The sequence below is a fragment of the Rhinichthys klamathensis genome, unplaced genomic scaffold (assembly GCF_029890125.1).
Source record: "Rhinichthys klamathensis goyatoka isolate OS25496 unplaced genomic scaffold, OSU_Roscu_1.1 h1tg000019l_1, whole genome shotgun sequence".
NCBI classification, from domain to species: Eukaryota; Metazoa; Chordata; class Actinopteri; order Cypriniformes; family Leuciscidae; genus Rhinichthys; species Rhinichthys klamathensis.
The window spans coordinates 1,159,041-1,183,246 of NW_026606570.1; the positions used below are offsets into that span (position 1 = coordinate 1,159,041).

A 24,206-nucleotide genomic window follows, 5' to 3' on the forward strand; every position below is an offset into this window, starting at 1 on the left:
ATAGACTGCAGAGTGACCGGGAAGGGGAAACAGAGTTTCCCCTGACCAGCCGGTCCATACCTTTCAGCCAAGAACCCAGAACTGAAAAGGGGGGCGAAAGCCCACTGTTCAAGACACCACCAGCCAGCCCACAAGAACCCCTGCCAGCAGCGAGGGGGGAAGAGTCCTTCCAGAGAACCCCTGCCACTAACCACGGCAGGGCCCCCAAAGAACTTGACAAGCTGGCCAGAAATATCCCTACGTTCACTCCGAACCCTGCAGGAGGCCACGACGTGCCCGCCTACCTGCAAGACATTGACTTTCACTTACAAACTGTTGCCAACGTGACCACTTGGGACAGATTGTACCTGCTCAGAATTGCGTCCAGTCGTGAGGCGCGCAGCTTCCTAGACCGTCAACCAGAGACTGTCAAAACGGACTACCAGCAGCTGCGACAAGCCTTCATCCGAGAATTATCTGATCCAGAATCAGACCAAGGGCTCATCACTGCCATGGACCTTAAGCAGGCCCGACTTGAAACCCCACAGACCTTCTACGGCCGGCTCCGACAAGGCTACTTCGGAGCACGGAACCAGCCAGGAATGGAAGAGGATGTCAATTTCAGAACTCTGATCCTTCGAAATCTGCATCCCACAGTGAGTCATCACTTAGGTGTCCTGGCCTGCCCACGTAGCATGAATACCCAACAGCTACAGGACTTGGCCCACAAAGCTTACACCAAGCAAAAGACTGTGTCTGAAAAGACTGTGGAAAAACCTCACACTCTACCCTGTCTCTGAGGACTACTCAGAGCTGGCTCTAGAGGGCGCCCCACAACACCACAGCCCTTTTAACAGAGACTCAAAACCGTTCCAGGCCAGCAGAGGGCAGCACAACCGTGAGGGTGCTCGTCCAAGGCACCAGAGCGAGCGCTCTGAAAGATTCCGACCCCCATCACCAAGAACCCCAAGCCCAGAAAACCGGCCATGGAATCCCCCCTCTCAACATGCCACTTACGAGCCCAAGTTTCAGCCCACATCAGATAAGAACCGTATGGCCCCGTCAGAGACGGCAGGGATCCTGAAGGTGCTGAAAGAGCTTCTTCACATGAGATCTCACAAGAGAAACAAGAAGGATGAACCCGACATCCTGTGTCTAAGTGTAAGACCAAGCACCCTGAACACTGCTTGTCAGCCACAGACCACAGAGCTAACCGTCACATCACAAAGTGACAGCATCACCCAGCCACCACAGCTGACAACTGCACAGCCTGAGCATGACAGCACAGTGTCCCACAACTGGGACCAAAGTCCCGAAAGACCAGGAAATGCTGATCTGGCTATCCTCCTCCGCAGCGAACCACACGAGACCGGCCCTAACCGCCCATCGATCACCACACCAGCCCCGACGCCAAGACTTCTGGGTAACCTGATCAAAAAGGGGGTGGCCCAGAAACTCTACCTACCCATCACTGTGGACAATGATTTGAGCCTTGAAGCCCTGGTAGACACCGGCACAGACATCACTTTGATGTCAGTTCAACTCTTTGAAAGACTCAATGCTAAAGCTAAGAGCCAAGATCAAACTCTTACATCTCAAGCGTGTGAGCTGAATGTGCAATCCTACAGCCAGAATGACATCTGGCTCAAACAGGTAGCTCCCATTCACCTGACAATTGGTTCTATGAGTCTGATCCACCCTGTGTACATCTCACAAATGAACACCCACCCATTTCTGATTGGCCAAGATCTGCTAGATCGCTTTGAGCCCTTACTGAAACTTTGGGCTCAAGTGCGAGAACCCCTCCCCCTCCAGTCACACAGGTCACCAGAGCCAAACTGGCAGGTCACAGAGGTCACGAGAACTCCCGCAGAGCCAGACTGTCAGGTCACAGAGTTCACGGGAACTCCCACAGCCAGCCATGAAGACACAGACTCAGCACCAAATGGAGGTTCGAACTCGCTATCCTGCACCTTCCAGCTTACCAAAGACTATGACAAGCCAATGAAGACTATGAGAAACCACCTCTCATAACCCTCCAACCACCCACGCACGCCATCTGAACCAACCGATAACCGGTGCCCCAGACAACTGCAGTTCACCAAGCACATGCTGCGTGCACGGGACAACATTCCGTGTTATGCACCTGGTGACATCACTGCGCCAAGGCTTGTGGTACCACAGTGCAAAAGGGGGGTCATGCCAGTGTATGCCATGACGCACCATGTGCTGCACACCGCAGCACCAGAACACCGAAGCAAGTGGCATAGCGGCGTCCTCGAAGCGAAAAGACTGTCCTAACCAACCAAGGACGACACTCGCTGAGATCTTTCCTCCCTTTCTCTCTCCCCTTTGTTTTTTCCAGGATGCTGCTGTGGGTCGCCATCCTGTGCCTCCAGCTAACCAGAGGACAGCCGCAATCGGACATCATCTCACCAGGCCCGGCATCAGGCATCGTCCTGAGGGAACAACCGGGACTCCTGAACACCAACTGCAGGACCCACACCCGGAAAAGTGTATGTTCGACTCGACCTCCGCAACGTCTACAGAGCACATTACCCCAGCACAATAGCCCAATACAGCTGGGCCGGTGCCCGATGGACCGAGGACTCCCTCACTCACACTGAGGCCAATGTCGAGCACATGCTCAACCAACTTGAGAAAATGACTGTCACACAAGCGGAGTTAGGTGCACACAACCGCCGCTCCAAACGGTTCCTGGGAGCTTTGCTCGGAGCCGCCGCTGCTGTCGGAACTCTGTTTAACATTGGCATGTCCAGTGTCAATGCAGTGAACCTAGCCACCGTGAGGCGTCATGTGGCTGAAATTCAAACTGAGATCCCACTGATAAAAGAGCAACTCACAACACAGAGTGCATCCCTGCAGACCATCGGCAAGACATTGAAGGGAACTGTGGTAATTCTCAACACCCACAGCGTTCTGCTGAACCAGACAGTGAACTCCATGAAACAGCTGTTTACTGTCTTCCAGAATGACTTTGCTCAAACTCAGCTGGTCACAGCCTTGATGACAGACATGCTGTGGGAGGTGAGCTCCTCCATTGACAGCCTAGCCATGGGTAGAATTCCACCGCTGTACCTGGTCCCGAACCTGCACATGTGCACCTTGACCAAAGACATTCACTATCTCAGCCCTAGCAAACCCTTCCTCAGAGACAACACTGACGGAATCTGCGGTTTGCAGCCTATGCTCCAAGACACACGCTGCCCTGCTAAGGCCAAACCTCGCACTCAAGTCACCGAGACACAAGCAGAGATTGTAGGCGACAGGTGGCTCGTTAACACTCCTGTGCGCACAGCTACACTCACCTATGAACAACATGACACTGCCACCCGTGTCACCTTGCTCAACCAGAGCATGTGGATTCAAGTACCGAAAGGTGCCATCCTCCACCTGGATGACCTGGCATTGTACCATTTTCCAAGCGAAGAGTACGAATCAGAACTGGAAATCCCATCCTTCAAGAACCACAATTTCACCCTAACTCCAGAACTGGAATTGTGGATTGCAAAAGGGGGGTCCCAGCTAATTGACATTGCTCCTATCGACACAGCCCTCCAAGCTTTGTCTCGACTGCCCATCTTGACTACCTCACCTGTTGTCCAATCCTGGACTGCAGCTGACACTGCGCTGTGTATCTCTACGGTAATCAACTACACCCTGACACTGGGCTTGCCCTTCCTCCTGTACAGGAGGCTCAACGAGATGCGAACATCTACAGCCAAGCTCACGAAAGCCGTGTCTGGAGTTTTCCGACGGAACCCCCAGAAAGAGGATACCACGCCAGAGACCCAGCCCTAATGACCACCTGCTACACGACCATCATGATTCACCTGCCATCCGCCCATTGTGATGATTGTCGTCCGATGATGTCCACACAGGGACTTCGTCCGATGAAAAGGGGGACTGTAGGGTATCTGGACTGTGTCAGTTGGGACTCATTCAATTCTACATGTAGAAAAGCTTTTAACATTTGACTCGTGTCTAGTAATTCACCAGCGAGCGCCAGAAAGTCTGTTCCTAATGGCGTTCATTGACACTTTCATTGCGAAGGTGAGTTAAAACAAAACACCCCTAAAACCAGCGATGAGCCAGCTTCACACGACGTTATCATCTCAAAACCTTCCCCCTTTCCGGCAAGAAGGAATTCCAGGCTGAATGTCATTGGGCAGGTTGCTCCGAAAGAGGTGTGGACTGTTTTTCCTTAAAGGTGACGGTCCAAGCAACTGCTCGCTCTCTTCCTCGGCTCCTTCTTCCGGTGTTGGACGTCTCCAGTTTGTTCTTTCCTTTTAGTCTTATGTTTTATTTTGTTAAGTTTTGTTTTTCCTTTTCGTATTCTACTTTGTTTATTTCCACAGACGAGTAATGAACTTAGCCTGAATTGTTTCTTTGGTAACTTTACGTCTTTACGTCTAAGACCTTTAAATCTTCGTTGAAAGTACGCGCTCCGGACCATCCGCAGACCACGTGACGCTCCGACGGAACGCCACAAACACGAAGACGCTTACTCACGCAGCCTTGTTCAGCAACATAAGAGAACCATATATGCAAGTATATTCGTGTTATCGAGCTTTAATGCGTTTATGATTCGATATCTTGGTGTCTCTCTGTCTCAAGGGTTTACGGTCTGTAATTTGCCACTCTCCTTCGGGATCTCTCTCTCACTCTCTCCCTGTTTCTTTCACTTTCAGTTTCTTTCAGTGTCCTTTTGCTGTTTTGTTGTTTGTATATACATTTATTCCATGTATACGTAGGTTTCATTTTATTAAATACATTATATTCATTGGATTGACTGTCTTGTGCACATTTCAAAGTCCCTTTAATGTTGCGATCAAAGCTACTGATCAAATTTATTGATACTTAAAAAGGTATTGTTATAGAACAGGCAAGTTAATCCTCGTGGCCAGAGGAATAGCTTCTCTTGAAAGTCTATAAAGGAGGATAATTTTGTGAGGTTTGATGGAGATCGAATGATCAGGTTTGCTGGACAAGCATTGACAGAATTCGATTATAAATTAACCCTCTGGGGTCTAAGGCATAGCTGTCAACATTTGGTTGTCAAAATCCGGGAGACTTGTAATCAGCAAAAAGAAAGAAATGCCACCGAAATTTCCTATTTATTAAAAGAAAAAATATTATTTTTAAAGTTTGAGTTTTCCTACATCTTGAAACGTTCAGGTTTATAAATGGGGGTAATCTTTGAAGGATGAACAAATGTTTTGGTCATCACATTAAAAATAACATTTAAATATAGGCCTATATTTATATAATATTTAGATAATATTTGAGTTTTGAAGTGCTGGAAAAAGATGTGTGAAGTACTTGAAAGCATTTCACTATTCCAGCCAAACTTCCATGGTTACAGTTAGTGTTACTACAGTAAATCCATGAATGTTGCTGATCTGTGGACTTAAAGCCTATAACTAGATCATTCACGGCACAATGTTTCTCCTGGTTTCCACGTCAGAGCTGTTTGATCTAATAGAGATCTACGGTTAATAATGGAGAAATTTGAATGCTTCTCGCTAGATCTCGCAGCGATGTTATTACTTCAGTGGCGAATTCAAATGTTTTCTTCACTGGATCTCTTAGCGCTGTGTAGTGACATTGTCGCTTGATCAAGATCGGCTCGCGCTTGCGCTGCACAGATGTTGCTGGTCCGAACTGATAAACGGTCCGTGAAGCACAATATAATGAGTAGCGCAGTTTCGTTCCTCTTTCATTACGCTTGCCATTTGATGTTGCGCAACGTTGTGGTGGTCGCGCCGTCGCGGATTTTGTCGGCAGGAAAAATGGTCCAAGGAATCGTTCGGTTTGTATGCGTACCGAACCGGAAGCCTCGTACCGAAACGGTTCAATACGATTACATGTTCCGTTACACCCCTAATTGTGTGAATATAATGCATTTAATACAAGATCTAGCAACATATTGGTCCGATTATTCAAAAAGGAGTTTGGGCCATGCAAATTACGGGAGTTTCCCGGGAGAAATAACAAACCGGGAGGGGTCTGGGAGATAGGGCTAAAAAAATGGGAGAAACCCGGGAAAAACGGGAGTGTTGACAGGTATGGTCTAAGGGTTTTTTGGGGTCCTTGAGATGTTTGGACATGCACTGACATTTGTGCTTTTTTCAGTTGCTTATAAACAAATTACTGGCAAAGGTGTAATTACACTATATTTAACACAAATAGGGCTACCATCAGTGATGGGAATAACGGCGTTATAAATACACGGCATTACTAACGGCGTTATCTTTTTCAGTAACGAGTAATCAAACGAATTACTGTTTCCCCCGTTACAACGCAGTTACCGTTACTGACAAAATAATGTGGCGTTACTATAATTGAACTCACTGAAGCGGTTTTCATCCGAGTAGGCTCTCTCTCCGCCATAGGACCTGCAAAGTTTTTTCTCTGGTGTGTGTGTGTGTGTGTGTGTTTATAAGGGGCCGGAGTGGACAAAAGCGAAGCGAACGCCGCGAGTGCGCTCAACACTGCAACAATGCGCGAGAGAGACCGAGTGTGTCCGAGAGCGCGCTCAACAGTTGCGCAAGAGAGACCGAGGGTGTCCGAGCATTATATAGTTCGTTTATAAATAAATGACAAATTTCAGCATTAGAATAATCTCTATAGCCTATTGGTATCATGTGCAACGTTTTAATTAATGTACATGGTTATACAAATAAAATAAAATAAAATAACCTGCAGGGAACGTTCTGGGAAGGTTATGAAAATAAAACCTAAAAATAACAGGGAACGTTCTGACAACGTTCTCTTTAGGTTATAAAATAAAACCCGAAAATAACCTGCAGGGAACATTCCCAGAAAACATCTTTGTTTGACCGGTTGTAAACACGTGCGGCAAACATGCCTAGAATTTGGCTTAAATAACCTTTGATGATGACGTTCTCCGTAGGTTATTAAAATAAACCCCAAAAATATTATATTTTATTATTATTATATTTTTTTTGGTAAATTGTTCAGTATTATATTGAGAGAGCACTTCTTGTTAAACAGTTTACTTTTGTGAGGTAGAAAATACTTAGGCTACAGTATGTCTAATAGTTGTGAAGTTGTGTAACAGTTTTAGCATTTTAATATGCACTGCAGAGTATATTTTTTATTATTATTTATTCATTTTTGGTACATTTCTTAAGTAGCATAATTTATTTTTAAACTTATTTGTTGGCCAGTTGTGGTCTGTGCGATATTAAGTATAAACCGTCTATTATGTTTTATTGTTCTACTATAGTAATGATAATATTTAGAATAATATATTGAATTTAACAGGTGTCTCTCACATTGTCCCACAGCAACATTAAAATAGTGTAGATTAGTGTTCAATGTTTTATAATAATAATTTATTCTATTAAGTGTCCATTTCATTCATTTAACATATTTAATACTGGGGGCATCCAAGTTATTTGACATAGGCCTATTTGAACATTTTTTTTTAAAGTAACACAATAGTTACTTTCTCTGGTAATTAGTTATAAGGATATAACTCAGTTACTAACTCAGTTACTATTTGTGAGAAGTAACTAGTAACTATAACTAATTACTTTTTTTAAGTAACATGCCCAACACTGGCTACCATAATATGTGAGCAACATGTATGTACATGTTTGTATTTTTGAGAGAATATTGTTTATGCATGGTTATTGAAAAAACTAAAACTTAAAGTTTCTGAAATAAGGCCACAAAACATACTAAATATGTGTCCACAAGACTTTTGACTAATGGATGTTGTTGCCTAGAGTTTTTTCTTCAAAATGATCTGAAAATCATCATGCCTAATTATTCACATAAAACAATACATTCATTTCAATTTTATATGACACTTTTTGTTTGGAAAGGCTGTAGTGGCAATTTTAATGATATTCATTGATCTTTAGTAAAATATAGATGATTCAAAGAATGTCACATGTGTGTCTCACTTGTAGTGAGAGAAGATTCTGTTTATGTACCTGGGGAGGCAGAAGAGGGAGACACTCCAGAGAACAGACGAACAAGGACCTCTGACCTAGATGTCAGAAGGCCATTTTGGTGCAGGGGGGCTTATTGGGCCAACTAGTGACGTCTATGGAAAACTACTGGGAGGAAGGCTCTGGGGCGAAGAAGGCCTTGAAACTAAGATAAAAGCTAGTTCAGTCTGTCTGGGGGTGTGTCACTCTTCTGCACAGGGTAACAACTGTGTATTAGACTGCTCCTATTCTTGCAAGAATAAATACTTCTATTTTATATAATTTGACTCTGAGTGTCTCTTACGCAGTGATGTTTGTTTGAGATGAATTTTTGCCACAACAAGGCAATATGCGCAGGGGCAGAACTTGCTGTGATTCACACCTGAGAAGACAATGGGCCCGCATAATGAGCGCATAATGGGGCTGCATACTAATGGGGCTGCATACTAATGAGCCTTTCATTCAGGTGTGTCACTGAGCCACAAGAATGCAAGGACAAAATATATATATATATAATACAAAATTGGTTCACAGTTCCAATTTTTTTCTTCTTCAAATTGTGCTTGCAAATTGTATAATATCCAAGGTAAACAAGTAGTAAATACCCTACATTACCTGTCAATTTGATTGATTGACAGGTGGGCGTGTCTATCATTTGATCTTCCCCCGCCCCTTCCGGTCCCTCCCCTTCCTGTCCCGCCCCTTCCGGTTCCGCCCCTACCTGTTACCTTTGACCCAGTTACGCCCCATCCGGTTACCTTTGACCTAGTTCCGCCTCTTCCTGTTAAACTTTCTGTCAAAATGATGGATGGTGACAGTTTGTTTAATCGTTTGAAGTTAGTTTGAGATGTATTGGCCTTTGATGTTACAGTTACAAAGTGATGTGATACTTATTTTTTTCAGCGCATCCCCTCACTATGCCTAAGCTTATCATAGCAGGTGTGTGTGTGAAAGTGATAAGAAAAAACTGTGAAAGTTTATCTGACACAAACGTAAAAAATAAAGGTATTCAGTGAAGCATTTCAGATTAAAAAAACGGAGCCATTAAAATTGTAAACAGTTAAAAATGTATTAGAGTTGAATAATATAAAACATACAGTTTATGTAAAACCTCACACAAAAAGTTGAAATAAAATGATCTCCCTCTGCCTCAAAACATAGGGAGCGCGCGTCTGTGTATTTCCCCCTCCCTCCCACTCTCACTCCCACATTGCTTGGGGCGCTGGAATTTTATCTGACTAAAGTTGAAAAAGCATTGTGTTCATTTTAAATTATATAAAATAAAATATAAAATACAAAATAAATGTCTTACTGAACCAATTATTTCAAAATAAATAAATAAATACATCTTGCATGTTTTACAGAGTTGGAAGAAAAAATCACACAGGTAGTGCCTGCCAGCATGGACAGGGTGCATGACAAATAAGTGATATCATCGCTGTTTTCGTACCACCGGTAATAAATTACTTTTAATTCATAAGACTTATTTTCAGGAGTGACAGTTATCAGTGAAATATGGCGCTCGTGTAATCAAAAGGTCTGCCTAGCCCCTGGGAATGTGAATTGGCCTTGAACCTAAACACTTCCATTCATAGAGTACTGAAAGAATATAGTGGACACACAGCTCCGCCGTTTTCCCATAGTTTTACTGTAAAAGGCTATAAAATAGCCAAGACACATGGACATGTGCCATACCCCATGTCTGGACCAAAAACTTTTGCACCTTTGACCACCTCATCAAAAATGCAAAACAGTGACTATTTTCTCTATACTTCATTTATGCTACGCTGTTTTAAACAATACTATTGCTGTTTATCTGTATTATGCAATGATGTTTAATTTGAAAAATTGTTTATACATAAGGAAAAGACGGTATAATTCATTAGTGTTTTAAATAGCCTAGGCTATGTATTTGTTTTATCCGCATTTCGCTATTGGTATTTTTATCTGCTGTAACTGGTGATACAGATATTTTTATCTACTATATTAATTTATCATAAAGTATGATTTTAAAAATGTACAACATTGTTTATGTTCATTATGCTATGGTTTTTTAAACCATATCACAAAAGTATCAGTTTAATATGACTGTTTTACAGCAATGTTTATTTTGCATTATGCTATGTTGTTTTAACTGTTGTATTTTTTATCTGATGTAACTAAAATCTGCAACATCGTGTATTTAAGCTGCGGGATTTCCATAAAGGACCTTAAAATAAATGTTTTGGATTTTATTCAGTTTTAAATCTTATTTAGATTATTTTAGTCAGACATGCTTATATGTGCATAGGCCTATTTTATTCCTCTTCAGTTACTTACTTTTTAAATTTTGGTAGGCTACTTTTTAATTCTTCTTTTACTCTGTCTTTGATTTTAACTTTTAGCAATTTGCATGATAAATTGTTTAACATGTAAGCTATATGAATGACACTGTCACAATGTGATAGGCAAAACATATAAAAGTCAAGTCAAAGCTATTTATATAGGCTAGCGCTTTTCATTGGCATTTAAAATAACATGGTCTTTCCTTCTCTCTCTCTCACAGCAAACACTGCAGGACAATCAGGCATCCAAGTAACATGTTAGTATGGTTTATATTTTATTTTTAATGAGAAAACATTATAGAGTCCAACAGGCGGTTTCTGGAAGTAAAAACATTTACTTTCTCCATACGGAAATTAATTTTAAAGACAGACCTACTGTGAGCTAAGAGGTTGTTAATACATGGTATTTGCTTCTGATAAAGCCTTCAGCTTATTGTTTTGTAAATAATCGTGTTTCACAGTTGAACTCCTGGTGAAAACTACATTACCCATGAGCCATGATGCTGTATTGAAAATTATGTCAAACATAGTTTTAAAAAAAAAAAAGCAACACACTCCAAAATAGCTCTGCCCACTCCCATGAAGCACTGCGAATGACATAATCTCCCTACCCTCTCAAAATACTGAAATGTTTGTATAAGCTATATATGCATATTTTGCATATTTATATATAAATATATTTTTAAATCACTATGGGAAATAAGAATTAAAAAGGGGGAAGGCACTGTTGCACTCTATGTATAATAAACAATTGACAGATGAACTGACAGATATTTTATGTAAACAGGCAAAATCTCTGCATCTGATGATGGCCATGTGTTTTCGCCGATCATAACTGGTTTAACTCTTGGCTCCTTTGAGATCAATATGACTTCTGCCAAATCAAATGTACCGGCAAATTGTAAGTGTAGTACACGAGAAACTATTAAAACAGTTTTCGCCTATGTAATGTATAAAATTAATCTTAATGAATCAGTCGTAGTTAACTATTTGGGACCAATTTTAAGGAAGGTTACATTGTGGTCTAACAGTGTCATGTGCAAATTTGCAATACAGAATTTGTTTGTGTTTTTGGTACTATTGGATCGAGCTTTGTAGAATTTGCCCAGATGAATTTATTTTATTTAGTGTCATGCTCCTGGATTATTCAGACTCAGAATTGTAACTATTACTATAGCCTTTATCAGCCATTTATTTTACTCCAGACTTATCCAACTTATTTATTTACTGCAGATTTTATCAAAGGCACGAATTAACTCAATTCATGGCATCAATAATAAAAGAAGAAAAAAATGAACAATTGACAGATGAACTGACAGATATTTTATGTAAACAGGCAAAATCTCTGCATCTGATGATGGCCATGTGTTTTCGCCGATCATAACTGGTTCAAGCTCCTTTGAGATCAATACGACTTCTGCCAAATCAAATGTGCCGGCAAATTGTAAGTGTAATACACGAGAAACTATTAAAACAGTTTTTGCCTATGTAATGTATAAAATTAATCTTAATTAAGCAGTCGTAGTTAACTATTGGGACCAATTTTAAGGAAGGTTACATTCTGGTCTAACATTGGCATGTGCACATTTGCAATACAGAATTTTTTTTATGTTTTTGGTACTATTGGATCGAGTTTTGTAGAATAAGCCAAGATTAATTTATTTTATGTGGTGTAATGCTCCTGGATTATTCAGACTCAGAATTGTAACTATTACTATAGCCTTTATTAGCCATTTATTTTACTGTAGACTTATCAAACTTATTTATTTACTGCAGATTTTATCAAAGCCAAATACTGCCCAAAAGGGGATACTGGGAAAGAAGAGAAACAGGTTAATACAAGGTTAGATTCAATCTTTATATTCTTTCCCGTTTTGCCTGCATTTTCCTTTTCCTGTTATTGTTTTAATTTTTATATTCTCAGATCATCAAAGGTTTCTGAAAGCAAACACCAGTCAGTTGGTTGAAAAAGTGAAGAACATTGATCCAATAATTGACCATCTTGATTGCTCAATGAATCAGTTACAAATGTGCGAGCGAATCCAACACACCAGATGAAGATGAGGGAACTGCTGGACTGTGTGAATTATGAAAGCATTGCCAACGACCTGGTCAACGCTTTGTTCAAGCATGAAGAATCTTTCATGAAGAAACTGCAATAACAACTGTTGTAGCCTATAGTTTGGCATTATGTACTTAAACAGTTTTTTAAAAAAGAAATGTTTTTAATAATTGATTGGTGATGGAGTTTTAATTTTTGTATTGAGAACCAAGTATATTGTACAAGTAAGAAGATACCAAACTGTCCATATAATGATATATTGCACATAATAAACAATGGCAAAGTTTGTATTCCTTAAAAAACAGGCAATGTTTGAGAACCCTAATATTGGTGTAATCTCAGCGAGGTCTCAACCACAAACGCAAAACTTTGTGGTGGGTGATACGGGCATAGCTTTACTAAAGGAAAATATTATGGAAGTAATTTTCAAACTATATTTTATTTATTTATATTATGGTTTTCATGTTGATTTAAAGTTTTTGTTATTAACTATTACCTTTACTTCAACATCCAGCACAAAATTAAAGAGATGAATGATCTAAGGATGTTCTCTGACCCCAAATAAACAGATAATGGAATGTTCACAAGCTACAGTTAGATAGTATTCTGCTTAGTATGTGTGTAAATAGTTGTGCTTAAATGTTTGGATGTATTTTTACACGCCAACATATTTTGTCACACCGTAGTGATGCAAAGTTCCACACTCTTGTAAAGACTATGGTCTAACTTTAAAACATAATCTTTATACATGAATTCAAAAGACCAAATCACTAAGAAAAGCCCCGTTTATAATAATAAATACACAAAAGTTCACAAATGATGGTTTTATTACTATTATTATTACTATTCAGATAGCAGACGACACTGGTTCACATTTTGAATGTGTGTCTGTTTTAGGTGAAGACTTTTCTTTGAGAGCCGTCAACATTCATTGTTTATAGGAATAAATGACCATTAATAATTTAAGTGTTTGTACTCTGAAGTATTTCTGTTTGAGAATGTTTGACTAAATTGCAACTTTCCCTCTATCTACGATGTGGAATCACACAAAAGTATTAACATGCTGTTAATATAAGCAAGTATTACTTAAGTTACTTATAAGTAACTATTAACACGAAAAGCAAGCGCATGCTGTTTTACACGTTACACTGTTATTACAACAGAATCACATATGACTATTGCACTGAGAGAGGCCTTTTCATTAAGACTGTTAAACAAAGTTCGGTGTTTAAAATTAAAATTGCACCAAAGTAAATGCTAGTGATCAACTTGCTAAAAAGTAAATACAACATGAGCCATACAGAAAAGCCATTCGTGAGCAGTTTTGAAAGTTTGTAATTGACATCATGTTTCTTTTTGTTTTTGAACAGTTTGAAAAAACTATAGTCTACGAACGTGGTCAAACATAGGAATTTATGAAAAACATGAACAGATATTTCTACATGAGATATTTATTTTAGAACATCTTTCAGCTATGTCTACGAAACATCGACATGAAAGATGAGTATTGCTGTTTTTCTGTTACCTATAAAACTATTATACTTCAAACTCGTCTAGCTATTGCCCATTTCACAGCACAGTCGGTTATTTTTTTCTACCTGGCTAAACAACGGTTAAGCTAATGAATTACCGTTGAAAGGCGGGATGATTCATTTTTTTATCTGTCTACACCGATACTTTGACACAAGAGTTTTAGGCAGGGGTCTTTTAGGCCTGATCCAGAAAACAGACGTTGTGTTTTATGTCTTAATAATCGTTCTTCTTTTTATGAAAAGTAAGCAGTTTTGGCCTCATCAGCAGACGAAATGTTTTAACATATCGTAAATATCAATTGTTATATAAATTATATCTAACTATCAACAGTTATATGTGAAACACGCTCAGTCGCATTAGAGTCGGATTCTTGTTTATATTGAACATTGTTATTGAACCGCTAGTGTTCTTAAATTGTTTACCACGGTTTCATTTTTAACAACACTATCGTAACACTTTTCGTATTTTGTACGATGTTTTCTTTACACTCTCACCCCATGGATATCCGTTTCCTACGGTTAGCTGTAATGTTAGTGAACTCTAGGCCTTCTCTTTTTTTCATATACGACAGTATTTGCATGGATTGGCTTGATTTAATAAAATGATGGTTTAAACCACATTATATTATTATACCATCCTAGTTTTTAAATATCTCTTAAATGTATATTTTATATTCTAACCCTTTATGCGAATGCGGATATAGAATACCGCACAAGGATCTCTGAAATATTTTTTTTTAGTGTAAAACATCATAGATCTATCTATGTTTTTAAAAATACAAAGACATCTTTCTCTAAGTGACCCTTAAAATCTGGGGATACAACAAAACACAGTGCTTCCGTGTAGCTACGATGATTGATCAGAAAATTACTTTTGTTGCTTTGTTTGAAGAAACACTTTAATCAGCTGGTGCTTGATAATTATTAAACAACCCTCAATTCGGTAATGGTGTGTTTTACGCGATATTGATATCGCGGTTTAATTTAAACTCAATGCGCTAAAGTTCTATAACTGAACTTAATATTTGGTAAAGTTAACTTAAAGCCTTACTTTCTCAATGCTTTTTACAGAACTTGTTGCAAACAATTCATCCCCCTTTTTTTAACCTCTTAATCTTTAATGAAAATATCATTACTGGATTAAGAGAAAATATTTGTCTTTGTCAGGAAAACAATGTTTCCTACATTTAGCCGTGATGCTAGCAAGCTCTTGGTTTTCTCGCCATCTCTTTGCTTGTATACAATACTTGATATGCATTAAACCACGGTATTCATTTAAATAGTATATTATCCAAGTTTATTACTATAATTATATTTTGGGGCGGTAAGTGGACATCTCTCTGGCGGCATATGCATAACTTCTCCATGACTTTACTTATGATTCAATGAGGCTTTAATCCTACGTAGCGGTTTACGACGTCATGACAATGACACCCCTATACAACTCCTCCTACGGGGCGGGCTGAGCACTATCAGTTGTCCTGATAAACTCTACACAGAGCCCAGCCTCAGTTATCGCACACAACCCCTGGCTCTAGCTCTAATAGTCGCGGACTGATGTGCTACTGCAACATTGATCAAAAGTCGAAGGAACATTGTCTGGTTGTTACATGGACTGTCAAAGGCCGCTTCAACCTTCTTGTTTGTCAGACGCAAACTACACTTTTTTCGACTCACACTTCTGACCCAAAAACTTTGTTAATGCACAAAGTCTATACGATTGTGCTGTAAGGACTTCCAGGAGACTCCAGGAACTAACAGAATCTTTCACCATCGAATAGGGGACCGAAAAATCTGAAAACTTCAGAAATGGCGACGCAAAAGCTGATGGAGAGCGACTCCCCGTTGAGTTCTGGCGTAGCGGGGACACTGCACCATCCGGCGTGTGAGTGCGCCACAGGGAAAGAGTGTCGTTTAAGAGCTACGCTAGACTCTATGTTTAAAGATCATTTTAGAGGCCCGATGGTTAGCTTGATGCACAGGATCATCGAGGCTGTGTTTGATGAGAATAATGATTATGCGAGGGATACCAAACGTGTGAAAAATCTCAAAAAAGAAATGGATGTCATAAGAGGCTTGGTTGGATCCTGGACAGATGTTACGCCCATGTTTTTAAACGGCAAAGAACCGATCGGCGTAATCCTCAGAAAAGTTCTGGATGTGATGCTTGAATCTCGTGAGGAATTCGAAGTCGACGAACTACTCTGTATGTGTACGTTTGTAACAGATCTCTGTGTGTCACTGTTGTCAAAAAATGTAAAAACAGATATTGATGAAATAGTTGAATGTCTGGTCAGCTATGCCCTAGAGCAAAACATGATTGCATGCCGCGACTTTATATTCTGGCTGGATCACCTGTAAATGTCGTTATTGTTTACATTATGTACAGGATGTAATGCCGGTCTGTCATTTTCTTCACTACTTCAATATATATGATTGTATACTCAAAAGTATAACGTTGAAATAAAAAAATGATAGTTTATTTTATAATCATGTCCGATCTCATTAAAACCTTACATCTAAATTGCATTTTAAATATTTCAAAGACCCTCGCGCCACATTTGATGTCCACTTACCGCCCCAAAATATAATTATAGTAATAAACTTGGATAATATACTATTTAAATGAATACCGTGGTTTAATGCATATCAAGTGTTGTATACAAGCAAAGAGATGGCGAGAAAACCAAGAGCTTGCTAGCATCACGGCTAAATGTAGGAAACATTGTTTTTCTGACAAAGACAAATATTTTCTCTTAATCCAGTAATGATATTTTCATTAAAGATTAAGAGGTTAAAAAAGGGGGATGAATTGTTTGCAACAAGTTCTGTAAAAAGCATTTAGAAAGTAAGGCTTTAAATTAACCCTCTGGGGACCAAGAACGCGCCCGCGCGTTTTGCTGTTTTTTTTTCACATAGCAGCAACATAGACTTAAAATACTCCGTCATTTATGGTCATATAAATAAAATCAATACATGATTATAAACTATAGAGGGTCTTCTTTTTTTGTGTACACTCACATTAACATCAAAACCTTGTGCTTTTTTAAAAATAAATAAAATAAACAGGGTGCGCTTTCAGCTCACTCTATCTCCGCAAAAATCTTTCTGAAACATGTCTGGAAAATTAACGGAAACTCCGCAAATACTTATCACACAAACATGAAACATACGTCTAAAGAACGCTTTAAATTTCTACTTTTAAATAAAACAATTCACATTTAAAACAAATATTCTCCTGCAATGTGATTACATTGCAGGAGAATATTTGTTTTAAATGTGAATTGTACAGATTTGTCAAAAACTAAAGAGAAGTACAGTTTCTCCTGTCTCAGCTCATTATCGTTAATTTGTTCACACCCACTCGCAGAGCGCGCTATTCATAAGATAATGTGTTGAGGCCATTTGCAAAATAGATAAACGCCCCCAGGCAAATGCTGTAAACACACAATATTTTTTAGTCAGATTAAGATTCGTCTTATGAGGAATAATCCTGGGACATTTACCACAGAACAAGTGCTGGTTTCACTTCGAGGAGGAGCAACAGATTCAGCTGAGAAGTGTAAGTGTTTTGTGCTTTGTTCTAATCGCGATATAGAATAACGTTAGTGTCTGTAAACGGACAAATAGCATATCCTACTGTTTAAATGTGAATTATGTTTCTCTCTCTGTGTGTGTGTGTGTGTGTGTGTGTGTGTGTGTGTGTGTGTGTGTGTGTGTGTGTGTGTGTGTGTGTGTGTGTGTGTGTGTGTGTGTGTGTGTGTGTGAATGAATGAATGAACGCACAGATACGCACTGTTACAGACGAAATAAAAGAACATTTCTTTGACTAGTTTTGGATAAAGTTTTTCAAATCAAATAAGCATCAAATAAGCTTCAAAATAAAGACATCAAATAAGCTTATGTTTTGTCAATAAACTAATCAACTAAGATGTTTGTTCCAATGCAAGCTATATCAAAATAATGAATCCTCAACTTTGAAATATGTATGATCAAACTAAGACATTTATGGAAAAAGACTATTTTCTTTTCAAGATGTTTCCAACTGTAACTTTGAACTTTGAACTGAAATAAAACCATGTCTATGGTGAAGGGTGTGTGATAGAAGTGTCCAGACGTATGCACCCTGTATTTTCCTTATATAAATCCAAACAATCTAAAAGCCATTCTTTTTTAAATCTCCTCATTCTTTGTGCAAGGCTCCTGTAATGATATGGCCTGATAGCACCTAATAGGGCCATTATGGGAGGGTCTTTGTCTTTCTCAGGTGTGGAATGCCACAAATATTAATGAGAGATCAAGCCTCCTGCATAAAGCTTTCTCAAACAAAACACGTCATTAAAAATGTAAAAGACTTTATTGACTTATCTGAATGAGCAGTCAGGATGATTCTCACATAGTTTTGGAGCAAATATTCTAGGCTATGTGATACAATTTTCAAAAGTCTTGTGAAGAAATAATCAATATGTGTTTTGTGGTCTTATTTCAGCAACTTTCATTTTTATTTTTTTCAATAACCACGCATAAACATTATTCTATTAAAAATACAAACATGTACATACATGTTGCTCACTTATCATGGTAGTCCCGTCTGTGCTATATAGAGTGAATTTACACCTTTGCCATTAACATGTTTATAAATAACTGAAAAAAGCACAAATGTCAGTGCATGTCAAAACATCCCAAGGGCCCCAAAAACACTCTGGTCCCCAGAGGGTTAACTTTACCAAATATTAAGTTCAGTTATAGAACTTTAGCGCATTGAGTTTAAATTAAACCGCGATATCAATATCACGTAAAACACACCATTACCGAATTGAGGGTTGTTTAATAATTATCAAGCACCAGCTGATTAAAGTGTTTCTTCAAACAAAGCAACAAAAGTAATTTTCTGATCAATCATCGTAGCTACACGGAAGCACTGTGTTTTGTTGTATCCCCAGATTTTAAGGGTCACTTAGAGAAAGATGTCTTTGTATTTTTAAAAACATAGATAGATCTATGATGTTTTACACTAAAAAAAATATTTCAGAGATCCTTGTGCGGTATTCTATATTCGCATTCGCATAAAGGGTTAAAATATAAAATATACATTTAAGAGATATTTAAAAACTAGGATGGTATAATAATATAATGTGGTTTAAACCATCATTTTATTAAATCAAGCCAATCCATGCAAATACTGTCGTATATGAAAAAAAGAGAAGGCCTAGAGTTCACTAACATTACAGCTAACCGTAGGAAACGGATATCCATGGGGTGAGAGTGTAAAAAAAACATCGTACAAAATACGAAAAGTGTTACGATAGTGTTGTTAAAAATGAAACCGTGGTAAACAATTTAAGAACACTAGCGGTTCAATAACAATGTTCAATATAAACAAGAATCCGACTCTAATGCGACTGAGCGTGTTTCACATATAACTGTTGATAGTTAGATATAATTTATATAACAATTGATATTTACGATATGTTAAAACATTTCGTCTGCTGATGAGGCCAAAACTGCTTACTTTTCATAAAAAGAAGAACGATTATTAAGACATAAAACACAACGTGTTTTTTTTACACTCTCACCCCATGGATATGAATTATTATTATTATTATTAACGTCTGTTTTCTGGATCAGGCCTAAAAGACTCCTGCCTAAAACTCTTGTGTCAAAGTATCGGTGTAGACAGATAAAAAAATGAATCATACCGCCTTTCAACGGTAATTCATTAGCTTAACCGTTGTTTAGCCAGGTAGAAAAAAATAACCGACTGTGCTGTGAAATGGGCAATAGCTTGACGAGTTTGAAGTATAATAGTTTTATAGGTAACAGAAAAACAGCAATACTCATCTTTCATGACGATGTTTCGTAGACATAGCTGAAAGATGTTCTAAAATAAATATCTCATGTAGAAATATCTGTTCATGTTTTTCATAAATTCCTATGTTTGACCACGTTCGTAGACTATAGTTTTTTCAAACTGTTCAAAAACAAAAAGAAACATGATGTCAATTACAAACTTTCAAAACTGCTCACGAATGGCTTTTCTGTATGGCCCATGTTGTATTTACTTTTTAGCAAGTTGATCACTAGCATTTACTTTGGTGCAATTTTAATTTTAAACACCGAACTTTGTTTAACAGTCTTAATGAAAAGGCCTCTCTCAGTGCAATAGTCATATGTGATTCTGTTGTAATAACAGTGTAACGTGTAAAACAGCATGCGCTTGCTTTTCGTGTTAATAGTTACTTATAAGTAACTTAAGTAATACTTGCTTATATTAACAGCATGTTAATACTTTTTTTGTGATTCCACATCGTAGATAGAGGGAAAGTTGCAATTTAGTCAAACATTCTCAAACAGAAATACTTCAGAGTACAAACACTTAAATTATTAATGGTCATTTATTCCTATAAACAATGAATGTTGACGGCTCTCAAAGAAAAGTCTTCACCTAAAACAGACACACATTCAAAATGTGAACCAGTGTCGTCTGCTATCTGAATAGTAATAATAATAGTAATAAAACCATCATTTGTGAACTTTTGTGTATTTATTATTATAAACGGGGCTTTTCTTAGTGATTTGGTCTTTTGAATTCATGTATAAAGATTATGTTTTAAAGTTAGACCATAGTCTTTACAAGTGTGTGGAACTTTGCATCACTACGGTGTGACAAAATATGTTGGTGTGTAAAAATACATCCAAACATTTAAGCACAACTATTTACACACATACTAAGCAGAATACTATCTAACTGTAGCTTGTGAACATTCCATTATCTGTTTATTTGGGGTCAGAGAACATCCTTAGATCATTCATCTCTTTAATTTTGTGCTGGATGTTGAAGTAAAGGTAATAGTTAATAACAAAAACTTTAAATCAACATGAAAACCATAATATAAATAAATAAAATATAGTTTGAAAATTACTTCCATAATATTTTCCTTTAGTAAAGCTATGCCCGTATCACCCACCACAAAGTTTTGCGTTTGTGGTTGAGACCTCGCTGAGATTACACCAATATTAGGGTTCTCAAACATTGCCTGTTTTTTAAGGAATACAAACTTTGTCATTGTTTATTATGTGCAATATATCATTATATGGACAGTTTGGTATCTTCTTACTTGTACAATATACTTGGTTCTCAATACAAAAATTAAAACTCCATCACCAATCAATTATTAAAAACATTTCTTTTTTAAAAAACTGTTTAAGTACATAATGCCAAACTATAGGCTACAACAGTTGTTATTGCAGTTTCTTCATGAAAGATTCTTCATGCTTGAACAAAGCGTTGACCAGGTCGTTGGCAATGCTTTCATAATTCACACAGTCCAGCAGTTCCCTCATCTTCATCTGGTGTGTTGGATTCGCTCGCACATTTGTAACTGATTCATTGAGCAATCAAGATGGTCAATTATTGGATCAATGTTCTTCACTTTTTCAACCAACTGACTGGTGTTTGCTTTCAGAAACCTTTGATGATCTGAGAATATAAAAATGAAAACAATAACAGGAAAAGGAAAATGAAGGCAAAACGGGAAAGAATATAAAGATTGAATCTAACCTTGTATTAACCTGTTTCTCTTCTTTCCCAGTATCCCCTTTTGGGCAGTATTTGGCTTTGATAAAATCTGCAGTAAATAAATAAGTTTGATAAGTCTACAGTAAAATAAATGGCTAATAAAGGCTATAGTAATAGTTACAATTCTGAGTCTGAATAATCCAGGAGCATTCCACCACATAAAATAAATTAATCTTGGCTTATTCTACAAAACTCGATCCAATAGTACCAAAAACGTAAAAAAAATTCTGTGTTGCAAATGTGCACATGCCAATGTTAGACCAGAATGTAACCTTCCTTAAAATTGGTCCCAATAGTTAACTACGACTGCTTAATTAAGATTAATTTTATACATTACATAGGCAAAAACTGTTTTAATAGTTTCTCGTGTATTACACTTACAATTTGCCGGCACATCTGATTTGGCAGAAGTCGTATTGATCTCAAAGGAGCTTGAACCAGTTATGATCGGCGAAAACACATGGCCATCATCAGATGCAGAGATTTTGCCTGTTTACATAAAATATCTGTCAGTTCATCTGTCAATTGTTCATTTTTTTCTTCTTTTATTATTGATGCCATGAATTGAGTTAATTCGTGCCTTTGATAAAATCTGCAGTAAATAAATAAGTTGGATAAGTCTGCAGTAAAATAAATGGCTGATAAAGGCTATAGTAATAGTTACAATTCTGAGTCTGAATAATCCAGGAGCATGACACTAAATAAAATAAATTCATCTGGGCAAATTCTACAAAGCTCGATCCAATAGTACCAAAAACACAAACAAATTCTGTATTGCAAATTTGCACATGACACTGTTAGACCACAATGTAACCTTCCTTAAAATTGGTCCCAAATAGTTAACTACGACTGATTCATTAAGATTAATTTTATACATTACATAGGCGAAAACTGTTTTAATAGTTTCTCGTGTATTACACTTACAATTTGCCGGCACATTTGATTTGGCAGAAGTCATATTGCTCTCAAAGGAGCCAAGAGTTAAACCAGTTATGATCGGCGAAAACACATGGCCATCATCAGATGCAGAGATTTTGCCTGTTTACATAAAATATCTGTCAGTTCATCTGTCAATTGTTTATTATACATAGAGTGCAACAGTGCCTTCCCCCTTTTTAATTCTTATTTCCCATAGTGATTTAAAAATATATTTATATATAAATATGCAAAATATGCATATATAGCTTATACAAACATTTCAGTATTTTGAGAGGGTAGGGAGATTATGTCATTCGCAGTGCTTCATGGGAGTGGGCAGAGCTATTTTGGAGTGTGTTGCTTTTTTTTTTTTAAACTATGTTTGACATAATTTTCAATACAGCATCATGGCTCATGGGTAATGTAGTTTTCACCAGGAGTTCAACTGTGAAACACGATTATTTACAAAACAATAAGCTGAAGGCTTTATCAGAAGCAAATACCATGTATTAACAACCTCTTAGCTCACAGTAGGTCTGTCTTTAAAATTAATTTCCATATGGAGAAAGTAAATGTTTTTACTTCCAGAAACCGCCTGTTGGACTCTATAATGTTTTCTCATTAAAAATAAAATATAAACCATACTAACATGTTACTTGGATGCCTGATTGTCCTGCAGTGTTTGCTGTGAGAGAGAGAGAAGAAAAGACCATGTTATTTTAAATGCCAATGAAAAGCGCTAGCCTATATAAATAGCTTTGACTTGACTTTTATATGTTTTGCTTATCACATTGTGACAGTGTCATTCATATAGCTTACATGTTAAACAATTTATCATGCAAATTGCTAAAAGTTAAAATCAAAGACAGAGTAAAAGAAGAATTAAAAAGTAGCCTACCAAAATTTAAAAAGTAAGTAACTGAAGAGGAATAAAATAGGCCTATGCACATATAAGCATGTCTGACTAAAATAATCTAAATAAGATTTAAAACTGAATAAAATCCAAAACATTTATTTTAAGGTCCTTTATGGAAATCCCGCAGCTTAAATAAACGATGTTGCAGATTTTAGTTACATCAGATAAAAAATACAACAGTTAAAACAACATAGCATAATGCAAAATAAACATTGCTGTAAAACAGTCATATTAAACTGATACTTTTGTGATATGGTTTAAAAAACCATAGCATAATGAACATAAACAATGTTGTACATTTTTAAAATCATACTTTATGATAAATTAATATAGTAGATAAAAATATCTGTATCACCAGTTACAGCAGATAAAAATACCAATAGCATAATGCGGATAAAACAAATACATAGCCTAGGCTATTTAAAACACTAATGAATTATACCGTCTTTTCCTTATGTATAAACAATTTTTCAAATTAAACATCATTGCATAATACAGATAAACAGCAATAGTATTGTTTAAAACAGCGTAGCATAAATGAATTATAGAGAAAATACTCACTGTTTTGCATTTTTGATGAGGTGGTCAAAGGTGCAAAAGTTTTTGGTCCAGACATGGGGTATGGCACACGTCCATGTGTCTTGGCTATTTTATAGCCTTTTACAGTAAAACTATGGGAAAACGGCGGAGCTGTGTGTCCACTATATTCTTTCAGTACTCTATGAATGGAAGTGTTTAGGTTCAAGGCCAATTCACATTCCCAGGGGCTAGGCAGACCTTTTGATTACACGAGCGCCATATTTCACTGATAACTGTCACTCCTGAAAATAAGTCTTATGAATTAAAAGTAATTTAATTCGAAAACTATTACTATAGTATTAAAACGAAAACAGCGATGATATCACTTATTT

General features: G+C 37.6%; 2 long non-coding RNA genes across 2 annotated transcripts; one reads left to right on the top strand and one right to left on the bottom strand.

The window, feature by feature from the left end:
- The first annotated feature begins 10,505 nt into the window (after positions 1–10,505).
- LOC130072952 (uncharacterized) lies at positions 10,506–13,115 on the top strand. Its single transcript, XR_008804190.1, has 4 exons — positions 10,506–10,545; positions 11,076–11,189; positions 11,625–11,732; positions 12,213–13,115. It is a non-coding gene; the product is annotated as an uncharacterized LOC130072952 (long non-coding RNA).
- A 7,863-nt stretch (positions 13,116–20,978) lies between these two features.
- Positions 20,979–23,097, bottom strand: LOC130072955 (uncharacterized). Its single transcript, XR_008804191.1, has 3 exons — positions 23,029–23,097; positions 21,444–21,510; positions 20,979–21,362 (listed from the first exon to the last, which is right to left on the bottom strand). It is a non-coding gene; the product is annotated as an uncharacterized LOC130072955 (long non-coding RNA).
- Between the last annotated feature and the right edge of the window lie 1,109 nt (positions 23,098–24,206).